This window comes from Camellia sinensis, chromosome 12, assembly GCF_055761805.1.
Source record: "Camellia sinensis isolate YWXY chromosome 12, ASM5576180v1, whole genome shotgun sequence".
Lineage (NCBI taxonomy): Eukaryota > Viridiplantae > Streptophyta > Magnoliopsida > Ericales > Theaceae > Camellia > Camellia sinensis.
Window position 1 is genome coordinate 63,759,205 of NC_138972.1, and position 18,063 is coordinate 63,777,267.

At 42.6% G+C, this 18,063-nt stretch overlaps 1 pseudogene; it reads left to right on the top strand.

The window, feature by feature from the left end:
* Nucleotides 1-1,011: 1,011 nt before the first annotated feature.
* LOC145804538 (S-adenosylmethionine decarboxylase proenzyme-like) lies at nucleotides 1,012-1,723 on the top strand (annotated as a pseudogene).
* Nucleotides 1,724-18,063: the final 16,340 nt, after the last annotated feature.

The following is an 18,063-nucleotide window of genomic DNA, read 5'->3' on the forward strand; positions in this document are numbered from 1 at the left end:
GAGCAAAAAATGGCGGTGCAAACTGATATTGAGGCTAATCAGTATACTCTGAAGTCATGCGCGGAAACCATGACGGCGGTCACAAATTTGTCGAACCGGCTGCAAAGTAGGACAAATGAGGTGCAGCATTTAAACGCCCAGCTGGCTCTGCTCCAACGCATGTATAAGGATGCGCGAGCAGAGATAAGCGTGCTAAGGGCAGAAAACAAGGAGCTGAAGCGGAAGGCCACCGTGATGTTTCGATTTGGAGGTCCACCATATGCTGCAGTGGAGGAGTATGGGGGAGTGAACGTGCTCGGTGGACAAGGAAACACGGAGATCGGACTGGCACGGGACACCCAAGATAAAAGTAAGAAGAAGAGACCTGCAGTAGAATAGAGAAGGGAAAAGAAAAAATCCCACTGTGGGTGTGGTTGTTTTGTTTGTGGTTTTTTTGTTTTTTTGTTTTTTTGTTTTTTGTTTTTTTTTTTTTGTGTAAAATGGTGATCGGGGTGAGGCCCGATATGAATAAAATGAGTTTGCAGTTCGTCTTCTTCCTCTTTGTTTGTTTGTTTGGTTTTTTTTTTTTTTTTTTTTTTAATAAAATAAATAAATAAATAAAAAAAATAAAAGAAAAGAAAGAATGTGGAGCAACGGGTGAGGTGCAAAAGGTGATGATAATGTTTTGTGAGTGGAGAATAAAGAAAAGAAAAGAAAGGGGTTGTGTGGTGTGGGTTATGATGACAAAATGTTATAATAAACATATATGTGCGTTGGGTGTGCCTGAGAGAGAGATTAAAGTGCATTGGGTAGCTGTTCTTTTCTGTGGGTGATGGGTGTATGTGTTTATGAGGATTGATTTCACCAATCAAAAAGAAATGAGAGAGAGACCCTCTGAGAGAGAGAGAGCTCGAAGGAAGGCTTCTGAAACCAAACAAGGCCGTAATCCTCCTCCAAGCTGATACATCCATCGCCGTCCTTATCAACATCGCTGAGCATCAACTTCAGTTCCTCCTCGGTCGGTGGCTCTAATCATTTTGTTCAGTCAACATGGCCTTGGCAGTCTCTGCAATTGGATTTGAGGGTTATGAAAAGAGGCTTGAAATTTCCTTTTTTTGAGCCCAGCATATTTGCTGATCCTGAAGGAAGGGGCCTTCGTTCTCTTTCCAAATCTCAATTGGATGAAATACTTGAACCTGCTGAGTGCACTATTGTTTCTTCACTTTCAAATGACCTTGTCGACTCTTATGTTCTGTCTGAGTCGAGCCTCTTTGTTTATCCTTACAAGTTCATTATCAAAACATGTGGGACGACAAAGTTGCTTCTTTCAATCCCGCCTATCCTGAAGTTGGCTGGTACTCTTTCCCTCACTGTACGATCAGTGATATATACCCGAGGGAGCTTCAATTTTCCTGCAGCTCAGTCATTTCCTCATCGTAGCTTCTCAGAAGAAGTTGTAGTTCTTGATAGCTATTTTGGGAAGCTTGGTTCAGGTGGTGATGCTTATGTTATGGGCAGCTTTGACAAACAGCAGAAATGGCACGTCTACTCAGCTTCTGCTGAATCGGTGTACTGCTGTGAACCTGTTTACACGGTGGAAATGTGTATGACTGGTTTGGACAAGGAGTTGGCTTCTGTCTTCTACAAAAATCAATCCGGCTCTGCTGCTGTCATGACCTATTCCTCTGGTATAAGAAAGATGACTCGGAGGAGGAGGAACCGGAGCTGAACGATAACGGGTCGGATCGTGAGACCGACCGGTTCTTCTTTGACCTGAAGAGTCTTCACAAATTAGGAGAGAGAGAGAGAGAGTGTTGCAAAGACAAGCACAGGGGACGAACACAGGGGGTTATGTGTAGAGGTCCGGCGGGCGGCCAAGGCGAGGCTGCCGCCCGCCGGTGAAGCAGAATGAATAGGTTCTTAACCTTGCTCTGATACCATGTAATTATTTATGTATTATTGATTGATATATTGATATTGTGTTGATATATTATATTACAAAGCAGAGTAGCTCATTATATAGGAGAGGGTTTGGGTAGTAGGTGAGGAGTAGGTGAGGGTAAATTGGTGGTAGGTGTAGTAGGTGTGGTAGTAGGTGGTGGTAGGTGTAGGTAAATTCTAACATAATGGGTTTGGAAATGTCGGTGTAACAGGTATAGATGGTGGAATATTGTTGGTGTGTACTTACGGGCAGGACAATATTGTTGTTTGGTTGCATCACGTGGTGTCGTTTGCACGGATTGTTGATGATATTTGTGGGAATTTGATGGGTTGGTACATGGGGCTGTGTGTTTGTTGTTCGATGTTCCCGGGTATAAGAAGTTTAAGGTTGTTAGTGATGATGACATTTAGAACATGTTATGCCTTGGTAAATCGTTCGGACTAAATCACATTGAGGTACTCATTCAGACATGGAGTGTTGGAGTCAGTGGCAATCGTGGGGTGGTTGATTGTATGGAGGATGGTGGAAATGACCAAGATGGTATTCGGAATATTGGTGGGGACGATCAGAGGGATTTGTTACCAACGTATTGTCCTAATAGGGGTAAGATGTTTTTGTCTGCTCAATGGGCGTATGGCATTACCCACGTAGGACAATGTTTTGATGGCGGACCAAATGAGTCCCGTGAAGTTCTATGCAAGTATGCCGTGGAGCGTGGATTCCAATTCAAGTACATTAAAAATGATTCCGTTCGCATTACAGTCGTGTGCAAGTTCGTAGAGGCCACAGGGTGTAAATGGTCAGTTCATGCGAGGATGTTACCATCAAGCGGTGTGTTATGCGTTAAGAGGTTCAATAGTGTGCACACTTGTGGCGTTACTGTACGCACTTACAGGAACCCGCGTACAGGGTCTGATTTGGTGTCTAATGTTGTTGCGGATCGAGTGTGTGATCAACCTTTGACACGCCCTACGGATGTGGTGTTCGATTTGAGAAACGAGTATGGATTGGAGATTAGTTACCAGGTGACATGGTTGGGTGTAGAGAAAGCGAGGGGTTAAGTGTATGGGGATCACGCTATGTCGTTCGACCAACTCAGGTGGTACAGCGATTATGTTATGGAAAAAAACCCAAACAGTTACATTAACCTTGACTTCGAACAGAATACCGGGCTGTTTGTTAGGTATTTCATTTCATTCCGTGCGTATATAGATGGATTCAAGCATTGTCGACCTTTGTTGTTTTTCGATGGAACGTTTTTGAAAGGCAGGCTCAAAGGTAATAAGCTTGCCGCTATTGCGAAAGACGGTAATCAAGGTAATTTCATGGTATCGACATGTTTCAAAAATAAAATTGCTAAAATAAATTTACCCACACCATTTTTTTCTTTAATCAGGTTGGCATGGAATTGACACCATTATTGGTATTGGAAAACATATTCACATGGTCATTCACTGTTTTTTAAAATTTGTAATATATGACATGACATTACACATACTAGAACCGTTAACTGTTATATGACATTAGACATTTGCACAACTTTTTATTGATATGTAACTTCCCTGTCAACAACATTTGAACGTGGGGGTTTCATGTGTTTCATGCTTTGGATGTAGGATTATTCCCTGTGGCGTTTGCGGTGGTAATTATGAAAATGCAGCCAATTGGGAATGGTTTCTTTGGAATTTGAAACAAGTTATTGGTGGAGACCGTACTCTGACGTTCATATCTGACCGTCACGCTGGCTTATTGCAGTCTATGTTAAACATATTCCCGTCGACACATCACGCAAATTGTTTGTTGCATCTCCAAATGAATTTACGAGACCATATGAAATATGTTAATGCGACCCACAAAATTGGGTTGATGCGCAAATTGAGGGAAGGTGCCTACGCGCCCACTGTTGATTGTTTCACTGAGAAAATGGATGTTTTGAAGAAGTGTAGCCCGGTTGTGATTGAAGGTTTTATGAAAGACTTAGACCCTAAACATTGGGCGAACGCGTATTTCAGGTGATATACATTTCCGTTTAATGGGTTACAATAGTGCACCGTTGCTTTTTTGGATTTATGTTTTCGTGCTTGGCATGTTTACCCATCGGTTCCAGTTATTTTCCAGGAGGCAGCGGTACGGTGAAATATGTTCAAACGCTGCCGAGTCCTTCAATAATTGGGTCAGTGAGGTGTGCCATTTTCTTATTACTCGCCTAGTATATATGATACGGGTTTAAATAATGGAGCAAATGGCAGGCTGTAGAGTTAAAAGCACGACATGGGCCGGCATATTATGCCCGAAAATGGAGAAGAAGTTGGTGGCGGCATATAACGATAACAAGCCGTGGTGTGTTAGTCAGGCTAATGATGATGTGTACGAGGTTCACTCCCACCCGTCGGTGTTGGTTGATATGGCTACACGGAAGTGTTCTTGTTTTCAGTGGTAGATAAATGGGTTCCTGTGTGTCACGACCCAAACCCGCCCCTGTAGGTTTAGCACCATAACCAGCCAGTAATCCGTGGATTACCAAAGGCCTCTGAACAGATTAGCAAATAATAAGTGGCTGCGGAAGCAATAATACAAAATAGACAAGGTCCAATGAGCTGTGATAACGTACATGGGACAGAACATTTCAAAACTTATTTATATATACATAAACATGCCAGTCAAAGGACACCACTATTTACAAAGTATTTACAGAAGTACACATCTCAAGATCTGACTTTATAGGACAGTCACAGAGAGTAGCATGAATACAAAAACAGCCATATAACGAGACTTCGATCGGAACCTCCTCGGGAGGCACAACGGTTGGCTGACAAAAACAGGACAGAAGGCTGTCAACTCTGGCCCTGATCACCCGCTGGCTCACCTACATACATAATATAAACTGTGAGCGGAAGCCCAGTGAATAATAACAGAGTAAAGGAGTTTTATGAATGATGTCCAGCACAAGTTAGGATCCAGTATTTAAATCAGAACATATTCAGACTTCAAAACATAAATAGATTTAGATACACACTCATGTTCATATTCAGATTTTGCATAAGATCATACGTGATACACCCATTAGCTATTAGATCAATTTGGTCCAGAGACCCACATGCATAGTTGGTACCAACGACCATAAAGGTCCATATCTTGCGTGCAAGTAGCCATGGTGTTGTCACCCCCAGGCAAGGGCCACATGCAGATTGGCCGCGGTATTGTTACCCCCGGGCGAGGGCCACGTGCAGATTGGCCGCGGTATTGTTAACCCCGGGCGAGGGCCACATGAACTAAGGGTGCCATAAATACTTTTCAGAAAATAGGACATTCATTCATAACTCGTAAGATAGCATTTTAGAAAATAGATCATACTATACCAGTCAAAAAATACTTAAGTTAAATATAACTTTACAGAGTTATTACTCACAGTGGGCCTTGAGACAAACAGACGGAGCAGGTTAGTCAGACAGGACGTGGCACGTGACCTACACAACACATAACAGATGCACACTTGAAACACACGTTCTAATTGTACAAAACTTATTTCATTGGCTTTTAGTGTGTTTCTAATCTCTCATCCTCATTATGGGGTGTTAGACAAGGCCTAGGAATGCCTAGGATGGAATGAGGATGCAAGAATGCATTGAAAACCATTTCTCAAATGTTGCTGAAGATAAGGTCTACGCTTGAGCGTGGCTTTTCCCGCTCGAGCGGACACATAGATAAAGAAGCTCCGCTCGAGCGTGGACTTCCCCACTCGAGCATACTACAAACTCATGAAAAAGCGTTAGATGCATGAAAATCACACTCGACGGGCGCTCGACCCCCGCTCGAGCATGTGACACAGACCCTCGCTCGAGCGTGGCTTCCCCCGCTCGAGCGGACTGCAAAACACACAAACTTTTGGGTATACGCATTTCAAGCTCGAGCATGACTCTCGCCGCTCGAGCGGAAGTGCATGTACTCAGGCTTCACGCTCGAGCTTGAAAGTCCCCGCTCGAGCGTGGGTCAAATTTCTGGAAAATCCAGATTGACCTCCAAGCATGAAACTCAACTTTTAAGCCTTCAAAACTCATTTTTCTGGGCCAAAACTTTGAAAAACCCTTGGTAACACATAAAACAACATGTTTAAAGCTTCAATTCAAGAAATTATGGCCCAAGAATAACCTAATTATGCACAAACTCAACTTACTCTTATAAAAGATCCAAAACATGACATGCACGAACATTTTTGAGCTAAAGCTCTCCAAAACATAACCAAACTTTGCCAATTTGATGGAAAGCAAGATGAATGACCAAAATGTAGGTGAAGTTAGCACATGCATGGAAGAAACCTTTGAAATCATGCTCAATTTGCAAGAAAATGTACATGCATGCATGGTATGGCCCATTTCTAGTACAATTCCCATATGAATTCACTTAGTTCACTAATGATCTTGTTGAATCTAACTCAATTACTCAAAGGAGAGTTTAGTTTCTTACCTAGAGGCTCCAATCTACAAAATTAAGGTTAAGGCTCTACAAATCTTCTTCAATTGTTAACAATCCTTAGCACCTCCTTGAATTTGAGCTAAATCTCTAAATCTTGGACCAATTCTTTTACTCTCACGTTTTTGGGTCTAAGAGGACTCAAGAGTGTATGTAAAATGAAGAAGGGAGTGAGTGGGGGGGTGTTATTGTGCTCAAAAGGGTCACTAAGGCTCTAATTAGGCCATTAAATAAAATGTACTTAGCAAGGTTGATTAGTGGCATTAATTTAATCAAATTTAATCGTTCCGAATCGAATTTTAATTAAACCTACCATAAAATTCTATAAATCCTAACTAGCACATATATTAAGTCAATTTCGAAATTGGGCGCCGATAAGGCTTTCAATTTGCAATTCAAAACTAAAACATGAACATATATTTCTACGCCTAACAGATATAAACACAAAAATCATGCAATACTCATGCAAATTAGTTCCAAATCCTTCCTAAATTGTTGTTAGGCTTAACTAATCATGGATTAGCATTAATCGGAGGTCGGGGTTATTACACCGTGTTCCCACGCAGTCGTGGCATTCCGTAATAGCAGGAGGAACATTTATGATTCCATAGATCATGCATTCCACATTGAAACGTACCGGTCTTCATACAGTGGAACAATATATCTTATCCCAATAGTGGACAAGCAGACTGGTACCCCAGCTGAATATGTGATAGCTCTGCCGACAGTGAAGCGTCCTCCGGGTAGGCCCAAACGAAAGAGGATTCCATCAAAAGACAAGATAGTTCAACGTATCCGTTGTAGTTGTTGTGGAAAATTAGGTAACCACAATAGGAAGACATGCAAAGAGCTGATGTAGGAAGATCGGTATGCTGTGTGATTAAATATTTTCCACAACGGGACCTTTTTTTGGACAGTCGCATTTTGTTTGTTTTTAAGTTTTGTTAAGTGTTTTAAATTTGCATACCATTTTACTGTTTCACAATTTTAATAAATGTGCTACTCCAATCTGATGCCTAACATGGTGTTGTTTAACATTGACGCTGGGTTTTTGTACCGTCAAGTGGTGTGTTACATTTTCTTTTATGTTCTATATGTCCACATCGTACAAAACATTAACCCAAAACCCACTACTTCAAGTGATATGTTTTACAGACATTCCAATCACAATGAATAACTAAACAATTCTAGGGTTATTACGTGAAGTTAAAAACATGTACGGTTCCAAGCCAATAGGGACGACATAATGTGGGATAACCATGTTGTCTCTATGTCAACAATGCTATTTACATGCAGCATTAACAAGTACTTACAGCTCAATCCATGGTCTTTTATTTACATTAAATATACTCATAGGTCAATACTCAACCAACACGCTGCCTTCACAATGTTTTACCATTTAGTGTCCAATTTCATGCTGCCTACAAATCACCGAAACATACCAACATTATTCACATGGCAATTCAATGGGTAAACATTCCACCAAAAAATGGAATGAGTAATCCGTCATTCTCAGTTGGGGGGGTGTAACATACAATCAATTTGACCCAAATGTTCAATATTCAACCAATCGAATACCATAAAACGGTTGTAACGACCCATATTGCAGAAACTATAATGTTTAAATCATTAACAAAACTAATATCCCTGGTCAAAAACCATTAATCCAACGTAGAATGCAAATCAAGTATCATACGATAATTAACCAAAAACATATGCGAACATCACATTACACATTCGCACATGGAACAATATTTTTAAACTCCCTACTTCAAAACAAATCCGCCATTTTAAGAGGGGTTGTTCCTACTGGTACTGTGTTTGATGAACACATCTTGTAGACTCCTCACACAAAGTCCTTTTTTCGGGTCAGTCAAAAACATTTCCACCATCGAAGCGCGTATACCAGTCCAAGTAAGACCATCCATCATGTTGTCGACATCTGCCCCGCGAACGTACTGCCTAATAATGAAGCATACAAAAATCCTACAATCTGACCTGCATTCATAGATGTTTTAAATGAACTGACGTCGTACAAATTCATAGTAGCGCATACAACGAAAAAGAGACAGCACTTACGACTCCGGATCTTGTTGCGGGCAATCCATAACAGATGCAAGTGTGCCACTTAAATCGTTCGATAGAACATCATTAGCAGCAACTCTTGGCTTCACAAATTTCTCATGATGGTCTGCTATCCATTGTTTCTGTTTATCGGACAAATTTTTAATTCACTTATTCATCACGCATTTATATACAAACTCAACAGTGCAAAAATACCATGACAAAATCCAAACCAAAAAATTCGTCCACTTACCACTTTTAGTGCCTCATTATAATGCTTATCTCGCACTCCACGTCTGGGCCTCATTGAGTTGTAATGTTTCCAATCCCCACTATCTGAATCATGTACCATAACAGTCCAATGTTTGGCATAGAATATAGAGTAAACAGTGTACCTGCAGTTTCTCACAGCCTTTGTGTGTACGTTCAAGTACTTTGTCCGCAATAACGCACTCGGGTTACGCATCATATCCTGCACAAACGTTCAACATCAACTCACCCCCTTCAGTTTAACCTACATATCAATTGTCATGGTGTGCTAAAAGAACAATGTCGTGGCGTGGAGTCACGGACCGAACACGCACTACTGTACACATATGTTGCTCTTCTATGTCCTATGCCCCCCCATAGCGTCCTATGCATCTCCGTCAACATAGCAGTGTATGCATTGATTACATGTACCACATGTGTAACCATCAACATTTCTTTGTAACAATTCAAAAAAATTTTGACTAGTTTTAGACATAGTGCATTGCGTGAAACCATGTCAACACACAAATATGATGTCAACCAATGTCCACGTGTCTACAATGGTACCAAATGAATTAAGTATTTAACTAACAAAGGTAGAGATGAGCGTACATTCCCATTGACCAAGTTCTGTTACACCAAGTCTTTAATGTCAATAAAGTGGATTTGTATCCAGTTGTGGGGATGTATTTTCTAAATACCAAACACGTGGCAAGGTGACGCCGACGTGTCAGCCGAGGTGCCACGTGTCCATGTTGTGACGCCGAGGTTCTCTCGGCAAGGCCGAGGTTATCTCCGAAGATATCAGAATCCGAGATAAATGGATAAAAGATAAGGGACAAGAGTCCTAGAGTAAGGAGGGGACTTAGCCAAAATAAGGATAAAGCTCTTAGGGAGTTTATCTTTATCTCTTGAGGAGTCCAAAGTAAGTACTGAATTGGAGTCCATAGAAGTCAAGCTTCTAGTAAGACTAGGATTGAGTAAAACTATAAAAGAGAGGCACCCCCGTGGGTCTAAGGTACGCAGTTTTATGCTTTGAGTAGTGAGTTTAGCACTTGAATATCTTTGAGAGATATACTGACTTGATCGTCGGAGTGCCCCCGGGTGGAAGAGCCACCACCGGAGCCTTTTCTTTCTATTGCAGGTTAGTTGAAGCCATCTATTCTGTCGGTGCTCTCCAGCTGATTACTAGGCGGGCAGTGTGGTCAGAAAATTACCAACACAATTTGGCGCCGTCTGTGGGAGTCTTAGAAGAATAGATGGCCAGTAACGGACAGAGGGAAAACATTGGGGGCGACACTCCTGCTGGGAGTGGCAGACCAATTGACCTTGACGTTGAAGGAGACAACCACAATACAAAAACTCATGACCAGCGCCACGGAGAGAAAGACGTCGGCCAGGAGGGCGACGCTTCGAAGAGGACAGACCAAAGCAAGTATTATAACGAAGATAACCTTCAGGTATGGAGGGATAGGTGCCTGCGGAGGGATGAGGAAGTAAAAGACTTGGCAAACAAGTTGGCAGACCTACAGTCAGTGGTCAACTTCATGATGCAAAACAATGTCATGCAGCCACCATACCCGCTGCAGGATACGCCGATGCCAGCAACTAACACCCAGAAGGGAGGAAGAAGAACAATCCCCGAAGTCCCTCAGCACACCAGAAGCGGAAGGCACTCTCACCGACCTTCCAGGGAAGGCGGACGAGAGGAGCCGAGACGAGAGGAGTCTCGAAGAACGTATCACACGAAGGATCCAAAACCCAAAGAACATCGGCATGTTCAAGGGCAGATGTTTTGCTTTGACACAACACATGGAGAGAGATCAAAACGAGCCCACCATGAGGCCGAAAGTAGTGTGCCAAAGAGATTGAAATCCAGAGATAGCCGAGCTCCAGGAATGAGTAAAGAAGACTTGAGAGATTACCTCAAGAGGAAGCAACAGAATGCTGAAGCCAAGGTAACTTCCCCGGCTAAGTTGAGGACACCATTCTCGGTGGAACTGGACAAATTTCAAGCACCAAAGCGATTTAGTATGCCGAGGTTCCAAATATATGATGGTAAGTCAGATCCCAACTTCCACGTCGGGCTATACCTGAATTCAATGGCATTATATAGTGGGAACGAGCCGTTGCTCTGCAAAGTGTTCCCCTCGTCCTTTGGGGAAATTGCATCAGATTGGTTCCATAAACTACCGAAGGGAAGCGTAAAGACTTGGGAAGGCCTGGCCGAGATGTTTGTGGCCAGGTTTGTGACAAATAAACTACAACCCTTGAGGGTCGACGCATTGATGGCTTTAAAGATCGCCAAGGATGAAGGCCTTAGGGCCTACGCAAAAAGGTACTACAAGGTGTTCAATCAAATACCTGATTGCAACCAAGAGGTGGCGGTCGTATCTTTCAAGAACGGCTTGAAAGATGACTGCCCACTACGGAAATCTTTGGCAAAGACATTGCCAAAAAGCATGGAAGAACTCATGGCGAGAATAGAGAAGTACGCCAGAGCCGAGGAGGATACGTCGGGAAATAAAAAAACAAAGCAGGAGAAAGGAAACGGCTCGCCGAAGCGAAGCCGAGGCAACAATGGACCAACCAAACAAGAAACGAAATTGAGGGCTAAATAGGCAGTAACGACTATATTCCGAGTCCCGATCCACAAAGTCTTGGATCAAATACGAAACCAACCATATTTTAGAGGACCGACAAGAACACCAGGGAAATTCATGGGAAGAAACGTCGGTAGGCGTTGTGCTTACCATAATGAAGAAGGGCGTCCAACTCAGGGCTGTAGAGCCCTAAAAGCACACTTAGAAGACTTGATAAGGCAAGGATATCTGAGAGACCTTGTTGATGAGGCCAGGACTAGAGAAGAACAGGCAAGATTGCCTCAAGCACCAGCAGCTCCGCCTCCCCCAGCACAGCAACCACCCGCAGGAGGACCACGGGTGGTTAACGTAATTCACTCAAAGGTGAACGAAAACGACATACGAGGGGAGACCCAGAAAGTAAAACACCTGCAACACGTGAACCAGGTTGGACATAAACGACCTCGGCCTGAAGAATACCAGGGACCGACGATAGCATTTACTGAAGCCGACCTAGAGATGGTCCAACATCCACATAATGATGCCTTGGTAGTATCCCTCCAGGTTGGGGAGTGCCAAGTAAAACGCATCCTGATTGATCAAGGCAGCTCTTGTGACATCATGTATGTTAGATGTTATAAGGAGCTGGGCCTTCATCCTGACGACTTGGAACAATTCAATAACCCGATGGTTGGCTTCAATGGAACGCTGACATGGCCACTGGGCGCAACAAGCTTGGAAGTACAAGCTGGCACTAAGAAGATCAGGACAGAATTCATGGTGATTGACACACCTTCACCATATAACATCATCTTGGAAAGACCATGGTTGCATGCAATGGGGGCAGTTCCCTCAACATTGCATCAACTACTGCGGTTCTCAACAGAGCATGGGATTGAAGAAGTCAGAGGAGATCAACTGCAGGCAAAAAGTTGCTCCATGGCAGCAATGAAGTCTACTTGCAGCGTTCGAGAACCAAAAGAGGCAGAAATTGAAGATGAGGACGTGGAAGTACTAGAAGACGTCGGCAAAGAACCAGCCAAGAAGTGCGAAGAAGTGCTAAAGAAAATCCTCGTCCAGGATGGAGACGAAGAACGCTTCTTTCTTCTCGGCTCGGGCTTAGCCGAAGAAGAGGAAAAAGAGTTGGAGACTTTTTTAAGAGCCAACATTGAGGTGTTCGCCTGGACACCTTACGAAATGCCTGGCATTAACCCCAAGGTCACTTGCCATAGACTGAATGTCGACAGGTCGGCAAAACCTGTGATTCAACGAGCTAGAAGACCGACGTTGATGCACGTCGAAGCAGTAGAAGAAGAAGTGGACAGACTCCTGGAGGCCAGGGCCATCCGAGAAGTTCATTACCCGACATGGCTATCCAACACAGTAGTGGTAAAGAAGAAGAACGGCAAATGGCGGGTCTGCGTAGATTTTACAAGCCTGAACAAAGCTTGTCCCAAAGACTGCTTTCCTCTACCCAAGATTGACCAGTTGGTAGACGCCACATCTGAACATGGAAGGATGAGCTTCCTGGACACTTACAGAGGATACCACCAGATAGCCATGTACCTTCCAGACGAAGAGAAGACAGCGTTTATCACCCCAAAAGGACTGTATTGTTACAAGGTAATGCCTTTTGGGTTGAAAAACGCAGGAGCAACTTACCAAAGGTTGGTAACCAAGATGTTCAAAAATCTGATTGGCCAAATGGTGGAAGTTTACATTGACGACATGGTCGTGAAGACCAAGGATCCAAAGGGCCATCTTGCCGATCTAAAAAAGGTCTTCGATATACTCAAAACATACCGGCTCCGACTTAACGCATCAAAGTGCGCGTTTGGAGTTGGATCGGGTAAGTTTCTGGGGTACCTGGTAACAAAAAAGGGCATTGAGGCCAGCCCAGATCAAATCAAGGCCATCCTAGAGTTGAAAAGCCCGACGTCGGTAAAGTAGGTTCAAATGCTTACTGGAAGGGCCGCAGCCCTAAACAGGTTCATCAGCAGAAGCTCAGACAAATGTAAACCCTTCTTCAACCTGGTGAAGAAGGCCACGGACTTCCTATGGACTGAGGAATGTGAGGCCGCTCTGGCCGACCTAAAAAAGTACTTGACCACGGCTCCAGTCCTCTCAACACCTGAACCTGGGGAAGAACTGTTTTTGTATTTGGCAATTTCAGAACACGCAGTAAGTGCAGTGCTAATCCGAGAGGAAAAGGGGGAGCAAAAGGCTGTTTACTATGTAAGCAAAACCTTGGCCGATGCAGAAACAAGGTACCTACCACTAGAGAAATTAATGCAGGCCTTAGTAATGGCTTCAAAGAAGCTGAACCATTACTTTCAAGCGCACAAGATTATAGTACTAACTGAGCACCCATTGAAATCCTTGTTACAACAAGGAGACTTAACAGGAAGAATAGCAAAATGGGCAGTGGCCTTGGGCCAGTACGACCTAGAGTTCAGGCCTAGAATAACAATTAAAGGCCAAGTTTTGGCCGACTTCGTGGCCGAATTCACGCCAGAATCCATCAAACATCAGGCTCCGTTGAGACAAGACGAACAATGTCCAAGCAAACAAAGAGAAGCCCAGCCAAAGACAAAACAACAAGGAAAAGAGAAACTAAGGCCCTGCAGCATTTACATCGGTGACTCCTTTCGCCTGTTTGTCGATGAGAGTTCAAACCGGCAAGGAGCGGGGGCAGGAGTAGTGTTAATATCTCCTGATGGGGAGATATTGGAACAGTCTATTCGATTGGGGTTCAAGGCCTCAAACAATGAGGCAGAATACGAAGCACTGATTGCAGGACTGAAGCTAGCAGTGGCAGTAGAAGCAGATGAGGTAATAATTTTTTGTGATTCACAACTTATAGTAAATCAAACAACAGGAGAATTTGCAACCCGAGATGAGAGGATGTCGGCATACGCAAAAGAAGTCATCAGGCTGGCAGCCTTGTTTCGCAACTGTCGACTTCTTCAGGTCAGCCGAGATGATAACAACCACGCCGACGCGTTGGCCAACTTGGCAAGCTCAATACAAACTGGAAAAACAAGAACAATAATGATTGACTATCTGTCAAGCCAGAGCATAGAACAGCCGATCACAGAGCAAGAAGCAATGTGTGTGGACTTGGGTCCAAGCTGGATGGATGCAATTGTTGCATTCCTGAAAGAGGGAAAGCTGCCAGAAGACCACAAGAAGGCACATAAGATCAGATTGAAGTCGGCTAGATTCAATCTGACAGCGGATGGACATCTTTACAGAAGGTCCTTCACAGGACCCCTTTTGAGGTGCGTACACCCATTGCAGGTTGAAGATTTTCTATATGAAATTCATGAAGGGATTTGTGGAAGCCACGCTGGGGGCAGATCGCTAGCTCACAAGGCCATTACCCAGGGGTATTGGTGGCCCTACATGCAAAAAGATGCCGAAGCATATGTGAAGAAGTGTGAACAATGCCAGAGGTTTGCACCTTTGATACACCAGCCAGCTGCTGACCTGAACCCTGTATCCAGTCCTTGACCATTTGCCCAATGGGGCATGGATCTCGTTGGGCAATTGCCCCAAGCAACTGGACAAAGAAAGTACTTGCTGGTAGCAACAGACTACTTCACGAAGTGGATAGAAGCAGAACCTCTTGCCAAAATCCGAGATGTGGACGTCAAGAACTTCATATGGAGAAACATCATCACCAGATTTGGCATTCTAAGAGCAATAGTTGCCGATAACGGAACGCAGTTTGACAGCAAACTCATCAAGAACTTCTGTGCAAAATTCAAGATAAAAAATTACTTTTCAACACCAAGTTTTCCCCAAAGCAATGGGCAAGCAGAAGCATCCAACAAAGTAATTTTGGATGGTATAAAGAAGAGGCTGTAGGCAGCAAAAGGAAAGTGGGTAGACCAGTTGCCCAATGTACTCTGGGCATATCGGACTACGCCGAGAAGATCAACAGGGGAAACCCCCTTTGCCATGGCTTACGGCACAGAAGCAGTTATCCCACTGGAGATCGACATCCCAGGGATCAGAACCGATGGAGTAGAGAATGGCACAAATGATATATTTCTAGCCCGAGATCTGGATCTCTTAGAAGAAAGAAGGGAGAAAGCTGCAATTCAGTTCGCAGCATACCAGCAGTAACTTGCTAGAGCTTACAATAAAAAGGTTAATCCAAGGGATTTTCAGGTCGGCGACCTAGTCCTGAGAAAAGTGGTTGGCAACAAGAAGGACCCCAGAGAAGGCAAGCTTGGACCAAACTGGGAAGGACCCTACAGAATCACTTCGGTATTGGGCAATGGAGCATACCGACTTGAAGACAATGAGGGCAAAGTATTACCAAGACCTTGGAACACTTATAATTAAAAAAATTTCTATCATTAGATGTTCCTTGTTATTATTCATCAATAAAATTTTAGCAGAGTTCTCCAAAGACTTGTAAATTGTCAAAAGATGCATAATAATTGTTTCTGAATAATGAGAACCTAAGTGGAACTCAGGTTCACATTAGGGGCAGAGAGAAGAAAGTAATGCTTAACGCTTGTTGAAATTTGTAGCAATTTACAAGTTGAAGTTAAGCCGAGATAATTGTTTATCTTCACTTGTTGAAATTTATAGCAATTTACAAGTTGAAGTTAAACTAAAGTAATGCTTAACGCTTGTTGAAATTTGTAGCAATTTACAAGTTGAAGTTAAGCCGAGATAATTGTTTATCTTCACTTGTTGAAATTTGTAGCAATTTACAAGTTGAAGTTAAACTAAAGTAATGCTTAACGCTTGTTGAAATTTGTAGCAATTTACAAGTTGAAGTTAAGCTGAGATAATTGTTTATCTTCACTTGTTAAAATTTGTAGCAATTTATAAGTTGAAGTTAAACTAAAGTAATGCTTAACACTTGTTGAAATTTGTAGCAATTTACAAGTTGAAGTTAAACTAAAGTAATGCTTAACACTTGTTGAAATTTATAGCAATTTACAAGTTGAAGTTAAGCCGAGATAATTGTTTATCTTCACTTGTTGAAATTTGTAGCAATTTACAAGTTGAAGTTAAACTAAAGTAATGCTTAACGCTTGTTGAAATTTGTAGCAATTTACAAGTTGAAGTTAAGCCGAGATAATTGTTTATCTTCACTTGTTGAAATTTGTAGCAATTTACAAGTTCAAGTTAAACTAAAGTAATGCTTAACACTTGTTGAAATTTGTAGCAATTTGCAAGTTGAAGTTAAGCCGAGATAATTATTTATCTTCACTTGTTAAAATTTGTAGCAATTTACAAGTTGAAGTTAAACTAAAGTAATGCTTAACACTTGTTGAAATTTGTAGCAATTTACAAGTTGAAGTTAAGTCGAGATACTTGTTTATCTTCACTTGTTGAAATTTGTAGCAATTTACAAGTTGAAGTTAAGCTGAGATAATTGTTTATCTTCACTTGTTGAAATTTGTAGCAATTTACAAGTTGAAGTTAAACCGAAGTAATGCTTAACGCTTGTTGAAATTTGTAGCAATTTACAAGTTGAAGTTAAGCCAATATATTGCTTAGCACTTGTTATAACTTGAGAAAATTTTTTAACCATTATATGTTTATCCTTGTTGAAACTTATAAGCAATTTACAGGACAAATACTTGCCGAGATATATTATCGGGTGGCATAACCGAGGTGTGTTACCCCAAGAAGATTGCACAAAGAAGAAAGAGTACATACGATATATGCAGAATATTCTAAGTATAGAATCATACGAAGACAAAGAAGAAAAGACAGGAGTACAAGCATTCAATAAAAGAGAAAAGTTGTATTAACATTCCAAGTAAAAAGGGGGGCACGTCGGCCATACACAGAACATACATCCTTCCCTAAGATAACAAAGCAAGAAAATACAACGAAAACTTAGAGCTAAGGCTCCTCTCCTCCAGATTGTTGGATTTGAAGATCAGATACCACCTCGGCCTCCTTCTCTGCCGCTATCTCGGCGTCAATCTCTTAGAGAGTTTCTTCAACAGTTTTGACCTCAGAAGGGATGTCGGCTGGGGTGATGTCGGGAACAGCTTCTTGGACAACCTCATCACCTTCCTCATCCTAAGTCAAGTCTAGAACTTGATCATTCTGAGGAGGGGACTTGGCCCCATCAGCATCTTTTGATTTTCTAATCAAAGCCTCGTCCTCTTCCTTCTCGGCCTCATCGTCAGCATCAGATTCGCCGACATCTTCACTTGGAATTAAGGCTGGAGGAAATGGCAAGGGAATGGCGTCGACCTTTCGCAATGGCGAATCATCAGGAACATTTAGTTTTTTCAGAAGAGACATCCAACCAAGGGTGAAACCCTTGTTGCATGCCTGCTTCACTTGAAGTTCATAGGCCTCTGTAACGTCGGCCATGCCTTGATTATAGGCCTTTTCATCGGCTTCTTTGATTTCAGCTTCTTTGGTGGCCAGGGCCTCCTAAAGCTCTTTCTCAGCTTGAGCCATTTTTTCCTCGGCCTCTCTCCTTTGAGACTCAGCCACCTTTCTGATAGCCTCAGCCGCCTCAGCCTTCTCTTCGGCATTATTTTGAGCTTTAACTGCAGCTTCAGCTTGATCCTCCAGCTTCTTCATTTTTGATTCAAGGCCTTTATTGATCTTTTGAATAGAAGAGAACTCCTTTTTCATGTCGGCCAGCTTTTGCCGATTCTCAAAAGACTGCATCGAGAAAGAATGGGCGTGCTGGATGGCCTGAAAGAAAACAAAGGTATTAAAGAATATTCAAAGTATGAAATAAAGAGAAAGAAAAATTTACCAAGAAGAATACGTTTACCT